We start from the raw sequence: 15,631 nt of genomic DNA on the forward strand, positions 1-15,631 counted from the left end.
GTCAACAGTGAACTCCATAGAACACCCATAATGCTGACTGATTTAACCATAAGGCCCAGAATATTTAGGTTCTCAAAAAATCTACCTCCAGGTCTATGGCCATACCCCATGAATACACCCAATCTTAGAAGCTATGCAGGGTCAGACCTGGTTAGTATTTGGATGTGAGACTACCTGGGAATGCTAGGTGCTATAGTTTAAAAAAAAAATTTTATCTCCAATAAATAAGACATGATAGGAATGTTGCTTACAGAAATATCTGACCTTCATTAGTATTGAACCAGTTTCCCAATATTTCAATGACATTTTTAATAGAAAATTTAGATTGTTTTAGTTTTAATTCTCCAGATTAAAAACTTGTATTCACATAATAATAATGAAGATGATAACAGTGATCACATATAGATTGCCTGAGTTTTAACTGAGGATTAAAAATGTATTGTGATCTTGCTATGCTCTTGTGCATTGTATATTTGATCTGATCCAATGTCCACTGCAACCCTACAGTGCTAGTATATTTATAATTGTTTTGCAGGTGCCATTCACACAGGTTAGGTAATTTGTATATATGGCTTATAATCTAATGACTCTTAGCTAGGATTTGAAAGCAGATCTTTTTGATTTCCAACATTTAATGTTTCCTGCTATACCACATTGTTTTCCCTGAAAAACCCAAAGTATGTCAGGCTGAAAGTATTAGATTAGCAAAATATCAACTTCACTGAACACCTGCCATGTACCCAGCACCGTAGAAAATACAAAAGGGGGAAGGCATAGTTGAGAGTGTAGAAGGGTGACATAAAGTCATGCCTTAAAGAATATGATGATATCCCTTCAAGCCTGAGATGCTATGGTTCAAGTCAACTGAGAAGACAGTGACCACACATTTAACAGCTAGAGAGGGCGCCTGGGTGGCTCAGTCGGTTGAGTGTCTGCCTTTGGCTGGGGTCATGGTCCTGGGGTCCTGGAATCAAGCCCCGCATCAGGCTCCCTGCTCTGTGGGGAGCCTGCTTCTCCCTCTGCCTCTCTCTCTCTCTCTGTCTCTCATGAATGGATAAATAAAATCTTAAAAAACAAACAAACAAACAAAACAGCTAGAGAATGTGCCAAACACCATGCACTTGAGATCAAAGCTGTGTGATACAGAAGTGTCGATTCTGCCTCCCTCTTTGTGTTACTTTTAACTTAAATTCGTGAGATTTGTCTGACTTCCACATGTAGTTTGGCCATAAACTATGAACAACTATCACTTCCATGGCTATTTCTAGACAGTTTGGTCTCATAAGAGAACATTGGGCTCTAGCTATTTCCACTCTCGTGATTAGACCCAATAGTGCCTAATAGAGCAGTGGGCTGGGAGTGGGTGAGAATAATGAAGACCTTTCCTAGATTAAGGACTAGAACAATGGTGCTTAATCAAAGGCAATCCACCAACCACCACCAGTAGAGATGAGGAATGCAGCTAAACATCCTTCAATGCACAGGATAATACCTCCCTCCCCACCCCCAGCACCCCAACAATAAAGAATTATCTGGACCAAAATGCCAATAGAACAGGGTTGAGAAACTCTGGCCTAAAAGAACCTTTAAGAGAAACGGAACAGAAGAACAGAACAGAAGAGGATTTGGGAATATGCCTGATGATTACAAAATTTTGCAATCAGCAGAAAGCAAAAGCACACACACACATAATTAGAAGAGATAATGGAAGATCTTAGTTTATCATAGCAATGAAAAAAAATTACCAAGAAATGGGCATAACTTATGAAAGTTTAAATATAATTTTTAAATAAGCGTTTAAATAAAACTTTAAAATGAGCACACACACAAACACACATGACAAATAAAAAAGCATATCATATTCTTGGGGAGAAGCAAGCAATATCATAAAGATGGCTACTTACCCTAAATCTATAAATTTAACACGCCCTGATTTTTTAAATGCCCAAATAATTTTTTTTAACTAGACAACCTGATTCTAAAATTCATACGGAAGAAAACAACAACAAAGAGAACAGGAAAATTCTGAAAGACAAGAGTAATAAAGGGGAATTATTTTTATTAAACAATCAATTTTTATTTTATTTTATTTTTTGGCGCATTATTTTATAAACTAAAGCCAGTTTATTACACAATCTGTAACATAGTAAAGAAGAAGGAAGGCATGTTTTTTTCTAATTCCGCCACTCAGAAGCAATAACTAAATGTTTGTTGAGTGGACTTCCAGTCTTTTTTTTTAAAACAATAAAACAATTTTTGAAGCTACAGATAATTAAAATAATGTGATATTGGCATGAAAGATAACTGGAACAAACTAGGAATCAAAAAGAGGCACAAATGCAATGGAGATTTTATATATGTTAAAGGTAACATTTCAAATCTATGGATAAAAGATAGATTATTCAATAAATGATATTGAGACAACTGGGTAGCTATCTGGAAAAACATAAAGTTTGATTTACCTGTTATTTATATGAATACTAGAAGAAACCATGGAATTTTTAAAAAGCAACCTCAAACTATGGACTCTGAGAAACAAACTGAGGGTTTTAGAGGGGAGGGTGGTGGGGGGATGGGTTAGCCCAGTGATGGGTATTAAGGAGAGAAAAAAAAAAAAAAGCAACCTCAAAGTGGAAAAAACTTTTCTAAGTACATCACAAAACCAAAACCCAGGAATTATGAAGTAAAAGGTGAATATATTCATCTCGGTAAATAGAAAAGAATGACAAACGGGAAAATATATTTCCAACTTAAATCACAAGAAGCGAATCTCCCTAATATAGAAAGACCCCCCAAATCAATGGAAGACCAACCACTCAACAGAGATGTAAAGCAAGGAAATGGAGTGTTCACTGAAAAGGGAATTCAAATGGCTCTTAAGTTTGTGAAAAGAAACCAATCTCACTCATAATAACAGAAATACACAAAGATGACTTACTTTTCACCCCTATCAGATTGTCGAAGTTCTAAAAAATTGTGTATGTGTGTGGCTATGGGGAAACACATATTCTCACATGTTGGCAATGGGTGTATAAGTTGGCAGATCAGTCAGATTTGAACTAGACAACCTGATGCACATACCTTTCAATCCAGGAATTTTATCCTATGTATCTACTTACACATGTACAAAATGTATAAGTTAATCAGAGAGGCATTGCCGGGAATAAAAAAAAATTGCTAAGATCCCTAGATGTTTGTTGATAGTGACTATAAGAAGTCAGAAAGAATATAAATGCTCATTAATTGTGGGCCACGAATTACTGCATATTTATGATATAGATACTATATAGCCATAAAAAGTACTGAAGAAGCTTTTTAATGTGTGAATATGGGCCAACCTCCAGATCTGCAAGATATATTGCTAAGAGAGAGAGCGAAGAGGAGAGCAATGCATATAGTATATCACTATTGGTATAAAAATGGAGGTGGGGAGGGCGCCTGGGTGGCTCAGTTGGTTAAGCGACTGCCTTCGGCTCAGGTCATGATCCTGGAGTCCCGGGATCGAGTCCCGCATCGGGCTACCTGCTCGGTAGGGAGTCTGCTTCTCCCTCTCCCGCTCCCCCCTCTTGTGCTCTTTCTCTCTCTCACTCTCTCTCTCAAATAAATAAATAAAATCTTTAAAAAAAAAAAAATGGAGGTGGGGAGATGTCCATGCACACACAAATACCTATTCAGTCGCATGTGCGTAAAATCTCTCTGGAATGATACAGAGACAAGTAACTTTGGGTGCTTCTTCAGAGTTGGGTGACTAGGGGCACCTGGGTGGCTCAGTCAGTTAAGTATCTGCCTTCGGCTCAGGTCATGATCCCGGGGTCCTGGGATCGAGCCCCACATCGGGCTCCTTGCTCAGCGGGGAGTCTGCTTCTCCCTCTGCCTGCCGCTACCTCTGCTTGAGCTCTCTCTCTCTCTGTGTCAAATGAATAAATAAAACCTTAAAAAAAAAAAAGAGTTGGGTGACTAGGTGGCAAATACAGAAACAATACTTTCTGTTCCTTGTACATATACTTTTGTACCTTTTGGATTCTGAACCAGATTGGATCATCACCTAATTTGAAAAACCCCAGCACAGTACCCTGGTCTCCAGCTCTGACCAGCCAAGTTTCCTGCCTCTCTCCCCACTTCCCCTGGCCCTTTCCAAGCTGTGGAATAGAGAGTTTCAGACAGGGGCATATCTTTCCTCTACACGCCTCAAACCAAGGCTGGCGCTCTGCATGGGTTCGCAACCGCCTGCTTTTCAATCCACAGGGGTGGAGAATTTAGCTTATTTTTAAATTGGGTGGAATTCAGAAAAGAACTGCCAACATGATTAAATAGACTGGAGAGGCTGGTTCATAAAGAAAGATGAAAAGACCGAAATGTGTGTAATTTGGCTAAGTGACAGCAGGGCCAGGCTGTGGTTAGCACATATAAGTATTCAAACACCAGGACAGGAGAAGAACATTCATGGACATAAATAGGGGAAAAAAATGAAAATATGAAAAGAAAAACAAAGTGCCTCGGTCTTTCTATCTGTCTCTATCTCCAGAGGAGCCTCTCCAGGAAAGCGTTGGATGTCTTGTTCCTTGCACAACATCCTAGAAAATCTTTACCATTGCAGGGTGTAAAGTCCACATCAGCTCCCAGGCCGGGGGTTAGATATCAGCACAGAGACTTGACTTTAGCTCCCTTTCCCTCTGCCATGTCCTGGATCCAAGTGGCCACTGCACTTGCTTTCTCTCCCTTCCATAAGCATACCCAATGAAGGTCAGACAGTCTTGCAAGGGGAGGGGTCCATGCAGAGTATATGAATCATTCATTCATATTTCAAAATCTTGCTGGGTGCCTATGGTAAGGCTGGAAGACAAGACTGCCTTTCCCTGTTACTATCAAGGAGAGCTCATGATGGTTCTACTACCAAGAAGTGACCGTTGAGATGGCCAAGTCGACACAGACCAGCTCAGCAACAGTGCTGGGCTGTCCATCAGGCCCATCTCTCTAATCAGTCTCTCATTAGACTTACCCCTGGAACACATAGAAAATTTACATTACTGCAATGCCATTAAAAATGAGTACCATGGAGGTTACTTTGCTCATTTCGAATCTACCTGCCTGGGCTTTTTAACTGCTATATCTATCCCATCCCATATATTTGCTATTAACTAAACTTCAATCCAAATTCCTTTGAACTTGGGTATCAGTGTGCCAGGATATATGCTAATGGATATACATAGCAATGTGGTAGTCTATATAAAAATCTCTGTGTGCACGTATGTGTAAATGCAACAGTCTGTGTGTGCGTTTCTGGGTTAATATCCATGTGTTGCTCTATATCTAAGAAGATGCACATATGGGCAAAATGAGCCAAAAACAAGATGAGCCAAAAAAAAATTTAAGAAGCACTCTGGTAGGGATTCCAAAACTAATACCTAAGAGTATATTTTAAAACCATTTGTGGTTTATGTTTATTTAAACTTTTTCCCATTTATCAGATAAAGGAACTGAGCCATGGCTGGAACTGGGCCCGATGTGCTTACTATTGGCAGCGGCAGGTGAGGCCACACCCCTGTGGGCAGAATAAGAGGGTCTGAAGGAATAATAAGTATAATTCTCAATTATTCTGAAAAGACTTCCGGGTGAGGAGATGGCAGTTGGGTCCTAGACTGTGGGTAAGGAGAGAATGACTTCTTTCTGGGCTCTGGTTCTCTTGGGAAGAGGCTCTGGAGAGACTAGCCATGCTAAAGGGCTTTCCCGCATAATGGATAGGAGCCAGACTCTGTCGTATGCAACCAGGTCAGGAGCCGAGCACGCCCAATAGCAAGGGAGGAAAGCAGGCTCATCGCTGCTGTGCCATATTTTGGTTTACCAACAGATTACAGAACACCCAAACACACACAAACAAGTCCAGAAGTGATTCTTCCAAGGATACTGCGGTGACTTCCCCAAGTAATCAGTGACTCCGCCTTCCTTCTGCTCTACCATCCTCAGCATTCGGCTTCCAGCCTCAAGACCACCTCATGTTCCAATATGGTTGCCATAGCGCATGTCATCACACACTCATTTCAGGCAGCAGGAAGGGAAAAGGGAAGCATCTCCCAGTTTTACCAGCCCCTGCAAGGAGCCTTCCCAGGAGTCCACTTCTATTGGTTTAGCCAGAACTCAGTCTTGTGACCATACCTAGCTGCAAGAAAGGCTGGGAAAGGTATCTGTTTAACATGGCTCATCACCATCTCAAATAAAATTGTTTTTCTGTATCAAAACAAGGAGAGAATGGATATTGGGTGGAAAGTTTTTCCTGCAGTGTCAGGGCAGAAGTGTGGCCTGTAGCAGACTGCGTAAGGATGGCTAGCTGCCTGCTGAAGGATGATTTTGGTGTATGTTCCCTTTTCGTGATAGCTGGGGCTGTAACAAAAAAGTGACATTACGTGTTACAATCTGTTCTTGGCTGTGCTGTGAGGCCTTCAAGAAAGGGTCTGTGTCCGCTCCTGGGCAGAGGGGAGAGCAGCACCCACAGGCTGTGTTGGTTGATCGCAGCAGTGACCTGAGACAGCACTGGCTGTGAAGAACCGCATGGAGCTTTCTGGAGCAGCGGAGCCCCTTTACACTCAGAGACCCTGGACCGAAGTGGTCCTTACTGACGAGGGGGACACAAGCAAGACCCCTTTGAGAGACTCCTTGAGAAACATGAGAGGGTAGGAACACCTCAGAAGCGGGCTGGGACTGCTGCTGTGCAGGTAAGGGTGAACTTCGTGCTGAACTCTGCATGTGACCTCATTTATAACCATGGACAGGAGAGCCTGAAGCGCATTTGAATGACCCGAAATAAAGGATGCATTTCAAAACCATATGTTCTGTAAAGAAAGAGTTGGTTAAGAAAATGTGGATGCCTGTATTTTAAACTAAATTCCAGCTTTTTAAAGATTTTTTTAAAAATTTAATTGACAGAGAGAGAGTGAGCACAAACAGGGGGAGTGGCAGGCAGAGGGAGAGGGAGAAGCAGGCTTCCCGCAGAGCAGGAAGCCCGATGCGGGGCTCAAGCCCAGGACCCTGGGATCATGACCGGAGCCAAAGGCAGACGCTAAACTGACTGAGCCACCCAGGTGCCCTGTAAATCCCAGCTTTTTAAGGTAAACAGTGGGTGACGCCTGGGTGGCTCAGTCGGTTAGGCGTCTGCCTTCAGCTCAGATCATAATCCCAGGGTCCTAGGATGAAGTCCCTCATGGGGCTCCTTGCTCAGCCGGGAGCCTGCTTCTCCCTCTGCCTGCCGCTCCCCCTGCTTGTACTCTCTCTTTCTCTGATAAATAAATAAAATCTTTAAAAAAATAAATAAACAGTGGTTGGTGCTCACTTTGGTAAGCTTGGTAATTTTTTTTTAAATAATATTTTATTTATTTATTTGAAACAGAGAGAGACGGAACAAGCAGGGGGAGTGGGAGAGGGAGAAGCAGACTCCCAGCTGAGCAGGGAGCCCGATTCGAGGCTCAATCCCAGGACCCTGGGATCAGGACCTGAGACAAAGGCAGACGCTTAACGACTGAGCCACCCAGGCGCCCAGCTTGGTGATTTTCAAAGTATGTTTTGAGGAACTCTCTAGTTTTGTGGAGTACCTCAGAGACCAGAGGGAGGCCAAAGGGGCTAGGCTTTGGTCCCCAAATATCACATAGCTTACAACATATTCATATTTTTTGCATTCCAGATAACTTTTCATTTGAAAAATTATTCCCACTTCTCAAAAAATTAGAAATTTCTGACATTAGTATTAAACTTATTAATGGTGATTATCTAATAAAGTTGGTCTCATTACCTTCAACACAGAAAAATTGCAGAAAAACTGAATAAGAAGATGTGGATGTATTATACCTACTCTTCTGAAAAAAAAAAAATCCTGCAGTGCCTGGGTGGCTCAGTCAGCTAAGTGTTTGACTCTTGATTTCGGCTCACAGCATGATCTCAGGGTCCTGGAATCAAGTCAGGCTCTGTGCTCAGCAGGGAGCCTGCTTGAGGATTCTCTCTCTCCTCTCCCTCTGCCCCTCCTCCTGCTCACTCTCTCTCTCTAAAATAAATAAATCTTAAAAAAAAAAATAATCCCGGCCTAAACAACATACATTGAGACACACAATGCCAGTCACCGTCATTTAGGTATGAAAGAATTTTCCGGACATCATCAACTACAACATTTAGGAAGAGAGGAAGGGATTCTACATGAGGACAAGCTTTGAAAACGTCTATTTATTCAACTGGAAAGATGAAAGTAGTGGTGGAGGGAATGGGTGGATGGGTGGAGAGTGCAGCAAAAATCTGATTAAAGTTTTCCAAGTCATGGAGGATAAAGAAACGGAGAACCATAGACTCTTTAACCAAATTCTGGAATACAAGACTTGGTGAAACTTGAGTTTGAAAGAAGCAGATATACCACACATAAAAGGAAGTACCACTCCTTTCATACAGGACAAAAATATAAATTGGGTACAGAAAAGATGGAGAGGCATTATGGACCACATGAGTTCTTGTGGGTCCTGACTTCAATGAGTGGCTCTTGGGACTCTAATAAGAAATTATAACCTACGAATGCCTTAGAGTCCATCCTAACCTTTTTGAGTCAGTGTTTTTTAGGGTAATCATGACTTTCCACATATAATCCCATCATTCTACTTTCAGACTCAGATACTGGTCTGGGAGGACCATGGACTGACATGGATTCTTAGGAGTATTTATATAATGGGGAGCACTGGCATTTCCTCTACAGCCTCGTTTTCCTAAAGCAATGAGATATAATGTCAATCAAAGCACAATGTATAGTACACATATTGCTGCTACTCTCAACGTAAGATCATATGCCTGCTTTGCTTGGTTGGCATTATGCTTTGTTTATCATAACACAGATGATAATTACAACAAGCAAGTACTTATGTCATGCTATGTTAATAAGAGTGCTTTTAGTAATCGCTACACACAGACCATTACTCCTGATTAAAAGTGAAATGTCATACTGAATACTTTGCACAATGAGTTAAGATAGTGTAGCTATATACAGATAGTTTTTTATTAAAACTATCTTTACCACCGAAATTCCTGCAGGAAAAAAAAATCGACTTTGTTACTGCCAATCCAAGGCTCTATCTTCTAGCACTTCGTTTCCTTCTGAAACAATGGGATTGGGGCAAGAAGGTTACTTAAGAATGCAATTATTAAGGTTACTTAAGACAACAGAGCTGCCTGCAATTGGGAGCTGTGAGTAGGCAGCTTATCATAATCATCGGTAGGAGATGTGATTCAGGCTACTCTAGAGAGGCATGAGCAATTCCCTTAAGATAGAGTCTGCTCCAATACTATGGGAAGTGTGGCCCTTCACAGAAAAGAAGGGGATTGCTGTTGAATTGAAAAGCTGCAAGTGACCTTCCAAGGTCATCTAGTTCATCCCCTTCAGGCAGAAACCCTTAGAACCCACAGTAATTTGATGATAAGGCAGCCTGAGAGACAGTACATGCATTCCAGAATCACTCCAACATTAAGAACTTCACTGCCAAGAAATTCCTCTTGGGTTTAAATACAATTCTTCATGCTATGGCTAATTTGCTTTTGTTTTTGTTTTCTATTTTCTTCTCCTGAGAGAAAAATAAGCTGGAAGACTAAGGAACCAAAGGAACACAACCTGCCTAAAGTTGGTGAATTCAAAACTAGACAGCTCGTTCTGTATCCATTCTTTCCCCCAGATGTAAAGAACAGCAAATGCTTTTCTTGGCAGGCAGAGGGCACTGGCAGGAGGCAGCTGGTCTACCTGTTTGTGGATAACTAAAATCCTTTAAGGCTCAGGGTACAACACACCAGGGAATCATTTGCTAGTGCCAACCAAAAAGAAAGAAAAGGGTGGAAAAAGAGGAAGGAGAGGAGCAATTTAAAAGTCTACAAAAATACTGAGCTACGTGGGTCTGAGCGTGAGGGTGAGCAGGAGGTCTCTTTTTCACCCAGGTAATGATTGTACGAGCCCCATAAGGAGATGGTTAAATCAAACACCGAGATGACTGCTCTTAAGAGGGGAAAAATATGTCAATCACACTTTGCCTTTGACACAAGGAAATTCCTTGAAACTGAGAATGGAGAGTGGAAGGGAGGGAGAATGTCTCCTGATGTGGGTGGCCAGGAAACCGGGGGCCAGAAAAGCGTGAGAGGAGAGAGGGAGAAAGAGACAGAGAGGGAAAAAAACACAAGATTGAATTCTAATCAAAATGCTATGAGGCGTTCACACCAGGCCTTGAGAGAATATTAACAAGGTTACCCGAGGGGGGGCCTTTAGCCCCAGGAATTATTAGTGAATATGGAATTATATTTGCACAAACATTACCAGATGCAAGGAGCTAAATGTCCTGCAGATGTGGAAGGAGCCAGCGTATGTTCCAAATAGGCAGCAGCTTTATTTGTTTTACCCTTCTTATGAGAGGCTGGGTAGCACGTTTCTGAGGGGTTACATTTCTGGAATGACCACCATACCGCTAGGCCCCTGTTTCTCCACTGCTGCTTTCACCAGCCTCAAAAGTATCTCAGCCCAGGACCACTTGAGGCAGGTTTGACAAACTTACCAGCTTACCTCTAACACCTCCAGGTATCATAGTGCTCTAAGAGAATCATGGTGCTTCAAGAAGGGATTTTCTGAAAGATGAAAGAGTTCAGAGTCAGGTAAATCACAGCGATTTCAAAGAGGAGTTGTGAACTCAAATGTAACCAGCTGATGTTGGCGGGGGTTGGGGGAACCCAGCAAAATACAGGAAGAACAAAGTTTTTCCTTCTGATATGCCACCATCATATCCTCAAGACTCAGTTTAATTTAGATTCACCACTGCTGAATGAGACATATCTCATCTCTGTGTTTGGACAAGTTGTTGCCTTCCAGAGTCTCCTGAATTTGTAACCCCAAATCCCTACCACCACCTTGCTTACTTTGAGTAATACTTGCCAGTATGGGGGACAGAACTGTTCAGCACACTCACAGGGCATGTAGAGGTGATTGGCCATGAAGCTAATGGCATGAGACCCTTCCAAGGCCCTGGGAGGAGCTCTATCAATGTGTGGGCATGGTTATATGTTTTTGTAAAGTTTACAAAATTAAACTATTTAACACTAATTTGTTAACTGGTGACTGACTTCCTCTCTGCCACATCTCCCTTTGTGTGGCTTTGCAGTTGAGTTGAAGATACATCACATCACTTTCATGTAGAGTTGATGTTAGCCACTGCGTTGTAGGAATGGATTTCAACACTCTTATCATCATCTGTTCACTTAGTGAGCTGGAGACCCAGAGTGTATCATGCTGGGATATGAGGGTATTCTACAATGCCCAGCCCTGAGATTAGGAAGACAGGAGGAGAAACAAAAATTGAAATGTACAGAGTCAGAAGCTAACCCATGAAAGACTTACCTAAACCTTACAACTCTTTCATGAAAAACCTTGATAGAACTTTTCCCAAATTTGACAACAATCATAAAATTTTGCATGACATTACAAGCAAGTTATGATACTGAAAAAAAAATTCTAAACTATCAAAAATAAAAAACAATTTTTTAAAAAAGATTTTATTTATTTATTTGACAGAGAGAGAGAGAGACAGCGAGAGAGGGAACACAAGCAGGGGGAGCGGGAGAGGGAGAAGCAGGCTTCCCGCCAAGCAGGGAGCCCGATGCGGGGCTTGATCCCAGGACCTTGGGATCATGACCCGAGCCAAAGGCAGATGCTTAACGACTGAGCCACCCAGGCTCCCCAATAAAAAACAAATTTTGATCAATTATATGGAAGGAAAGTTAAAATATGTTCTCATTCTCTTTATATATTATAGAATTTTTGTCAAATGAAGAGGCCATCAGAATATACAGCACACATATATATCTGTAATGTGTATGTGCACACACACAACGAGTATTTCAAGTAGCTAATAAATTAAAACATGTTGTTTTTCTGGATTTTTGTGACGTTTGTGATATTTGTCAGTTTGTTGTGGTTTTTTTAAGTGATTTGTTGTGACTTCTTTTCTTATTCTAAGTAAATATTCACTTTACTATCTAATTTTGTAATCAGACTTGTGTATTCTTTTTCTTAAAGAAGGCCTCCGCTATTGTATAAGCTTTAGACCCAATATAACCCAAATTTGCTTCTGCTGCTATGCTCCATGTAAACACTAAAACATTTTTTTTTTTTTAATTTCACTCATCAACGTATAAGGTAGGCCTTGTTGATACCATTTTAGAAAAGAGGAACCAGGGGCGCCTGGGTGGCTCAGTCGTTAAGCGTTTGCCTTCAGCTTAGAAAAGAGGAACCAGAGACGTTTAGTCATGGTTTCTACATGGATTTGAATCCAAGGTCTGTCTTATGCCAAAGGAAGTAGATTAGTCCTGGCCCTAACTGTATTCCCTACCCCCACCAGAGGGCATGCTGAATCCTAAAGTGATCTTTCTGTGCTTTATCTAGTCTGGTTTAAAAGGCTTCCACTGACACCCTTCTCTTTCCCACCCTAACCCATCTGCCCTCTGAACTACCTCATTGTTAATAGATCTGAAAGATCCCACTGCCAGAAAACTTCTTTTCATTTCCTCTCCATTACCATGAAATGTGCCCTGTGGACCTCTTGGTCAACTCCTTCTTGTGGTATTCGACAATTTTTCGATGGTGTTTACACTCCATTAAAGGAACAGGAAAGATATTTCCATTCATCTGGTTGGAAGGACATACCATCTCTGAAATCTTTCTTTTTTAATTAAAATTCAAAACACACCTCCTCCAAGAAGCCCACCACATTCATTCCAGGCAGCAAAAGCCCCATGCTATCTTCTCCAAGTCCCTTTATAACTTGCTGTTGTCTATTCACAACGACACTGGATGTGTTTGCTTATATTCTCTTTCTTATTAGAAAACTCAAGATTAGCAATGCCTTACAATCTTTACTACTTAAACTTAAATGCATTTTTGGATTCCAAAATGTTTGTGGGAACTCAGTAAAACTTTCATACTATATGAAAGGAAGTGAAGTCTGTTTTTTTCTTCAGTACACCTCAGTATCGATCATGTTGCTTCCAAAATGAAAAATATGAAAGTTCATTTTGTATAAAAACAGAAAACCTCACTTCTGTGGTGAAACAGAAGCTCATCAGATGCCTGGCCTTGTTCTCCCAAATTCTAATGCATGGCTTTAACTCTTTCAGTGGGTAATAGTGGCAAACAAAAATGCTTCAGTTTCTCTATCTATGAAATAAGAATTGTGTTATTTCTTTCCCATTTATTTCACAAAAGTCTCATGGGGAGCAAGAGTTAAATGATTAATGACTTAAAGCTCTTAGGCAAACACAAAATGCTTAATAAAAATAATCCCTCGTTGCCACAGTGATAGGCACCAGTGACCTGATGCTAAACCTTGACAGAAATGGAAGGCAATTCAGATAAACTTTGGGCCCTGTCCATGAATTCGGGCTTCTTTTCCCCTGATGAGGACAATCTGAGCTCATGTTCCTTGACTTCCTCCACTGACCAGCCCCTGCTTATAGCCCCTGCAGGCTCAAGCCCAACCCCCAAGTTACATGAAGTCTATCTTCCTTGTTGCAGAGGAACAACATATGGGAGACCGTAAAATGCCCCATTGTGAGGTCAATATAATTTTATTCTCTCCCTTTCAGGGAATATGCCTGCTCAGCCCATACCACAACATTATTAAGAAAATTATTTGAGATCAAAACTCTATTTTTCATTGAGTTTAAGCCCTTTCTAAGAGAAGCCCTTGCATAGCTCTGGAAAGAGTCTCTGAGTGAACAATGTTTCCTGTCATGACTGAAAGAACTGGGGTGGTGCTTGAGGGGTAAGTATATCTCTATTGGCAGAAACCATAACGTTGTTTTAAAAGGAAACAGGGATTCTGGCATATTTTTAGTTTTTTTGTGTTTATTGAACATAATCTCTTCCTGGTTTTCAGGTATAATAAAGTCATGTGAAATCACCCTGGACTCAAATCTGATCCATGAGTAAATTCAGAAAACTCAAGGTGCATGCTTCCTCGACCAATTCTGCTGCACATTGGACTGTCTTGTCCTAAAGCGGCTTTTTAAAAATTCCCTTCTTTAAGAGAATGAAAGGAAGTAAGACAGTTCCTATTAGAGAAAAGAACCACTAAGCTTTGTCATGTTTCATGAAACAGAGGACAAAGCAGTACAAGGAGCTTGGGCTTTGGAATCAGACAGACCTGAGTTTAGAATCTCAATAGTATCAGTTTCTAGCAGTGGGATCTTGAGCAAGATACATCTTCCTTGAATCCATTTCCCTGTCTATAAAGAGGGACAAAATCTCTGTATCATAGAGCAGCAGTGAAGACTGAATTTGATATTGTGTAAAGTGCCTGGTAGAATACCTAATTTGCAGTAGACAGTTAATATATAAAAGCTAGTCATAATCATAAGAATGAAAGTAATATATTCCTGGACTACCCATATATCAACAAATGGTCTTGAGGATCAATTGCTGGGCACTGTGGGAAAGGCAAAAATACAATGATTTACACAAAATGAAACTTACCCTCAAAGATCTGACCATTTAGTTTCATTTTTGAAAATGCTAGTAAAAATACGTCTTTATGTATTCTCTACTTTTTCTTAAAATATATGCCAATCATAGAATAGGTTCTTAAATTGTGCAGGTTACAACTGCTCTACCACAATATACTTACTCCTCAGAAACACTGCATACCATAAAATTACATGTTCAAATGAAAGGGAAATGGAGAAAAACATATTCAACTTTGTAACCAGAGCACTAACAAAACCAGTAATTATGAAGTGGGAGATAAGCCCAGGAAAGCAGATCAGCTGGAGGCTGCCTCGGGGGAAATTTAAAGATGCATAAAAACAATAATGTGTGACTTCTGCTTCTGGCTGAGATGGAGTATCAGGGACTAGATTTGCCAAAAATAAAAACCTGGACAAATACATGACATAATAGCTCTCAAGATGATTGGAAATAAGCAGTGAAGGCCAATGGTCTTTGAGTGGTGGAAAACAATTAAGGTGAGGCCTAGGATTGCCTAGCTTACTGTCTGAAGAGAGTTTCCAGCCCGTGACACAGAGAGAAGGACTCAGTGGTCTCCCTGACTTGAGGAGATGAAGCTGGGCATCCAGGTAAGCCAGTGTGGCTAGGGTGTTCATCATAGAGAACCAGAGATGAGAAAATTGCAAAGAGAGACCTGAGATCTACCAGTGGGCCCCCTTCATGGTTTCAGTCCATAACTGAGCAAGCATGTGAGTAGGGAAACTACCTGAAACTATAGAACGAATCACTTATCACAGGATAAGAACAAGTTGTCCCAGGGTTCATACAGAGCCAGGACAGTGGCCATTCCCATCCTCCAGAGTGGAAAACCTCATGACTCATGAGGCTGAGGTTAGTAAAAAGAAGGTTCCTTCTTCAGCAGTGGGGAAAAACTAAACCTAGGCGAAATATGTTCTGGTCCCACCAAATGCAACCTGAAAGCAAGGCCCAAAGGTATCAAACTGCTTTCAGATAATTTAGCCATATTCCAGAACAGAGTTTTATAATATTTTTAAGAACATAAAAATATCCACCATCTCATAAGATAAAATTCATAATGTTGGGCATCTAATAAAAAATGACCAAGCGTGCCAAGAATCA

General features: G+C 41.0%; 1 long non-coding RNA gene across 2 annotated transcripts in view; it reads right to left on the minus strand.

The window, feature by feature from the left end:
* LOC116642283 overlaps positions 1-15,631 on the minus strand; it is a 63,787-nt gene that overhangs the window by 23,964 nt on the left and 24,192 nt on the right. Inside the window, exon 2 of one of the 2 annotated variants that reach the window (XR_004301328.1) lies at positions 10,562-10,623. This is a non-coding gene — a long non-coding RNA (uncharacterized LOC116642283). Of the gene's footprint in view, positions 1-10,553; positions 10,624-15,631 lie in introns of both variants that reach the window. The other variant, XR_004301329.1, reaches the window with a different exon arrangement.

This window comes from Phoca vitulina, unplaced genomic scaffold (genome assembly GCF_004348235.1).
Source record: "Phoca vitulina isolate PV1807 unplaced genomic scaffold, GSC_HSeal_1.0 scaffold2, whole genome shotgun sequence".
NCBI lineage: Eukaryota > Metazoa > Chordata > Mammalia > Carnivora > Phocidae > Phoca > Phoca vitulina.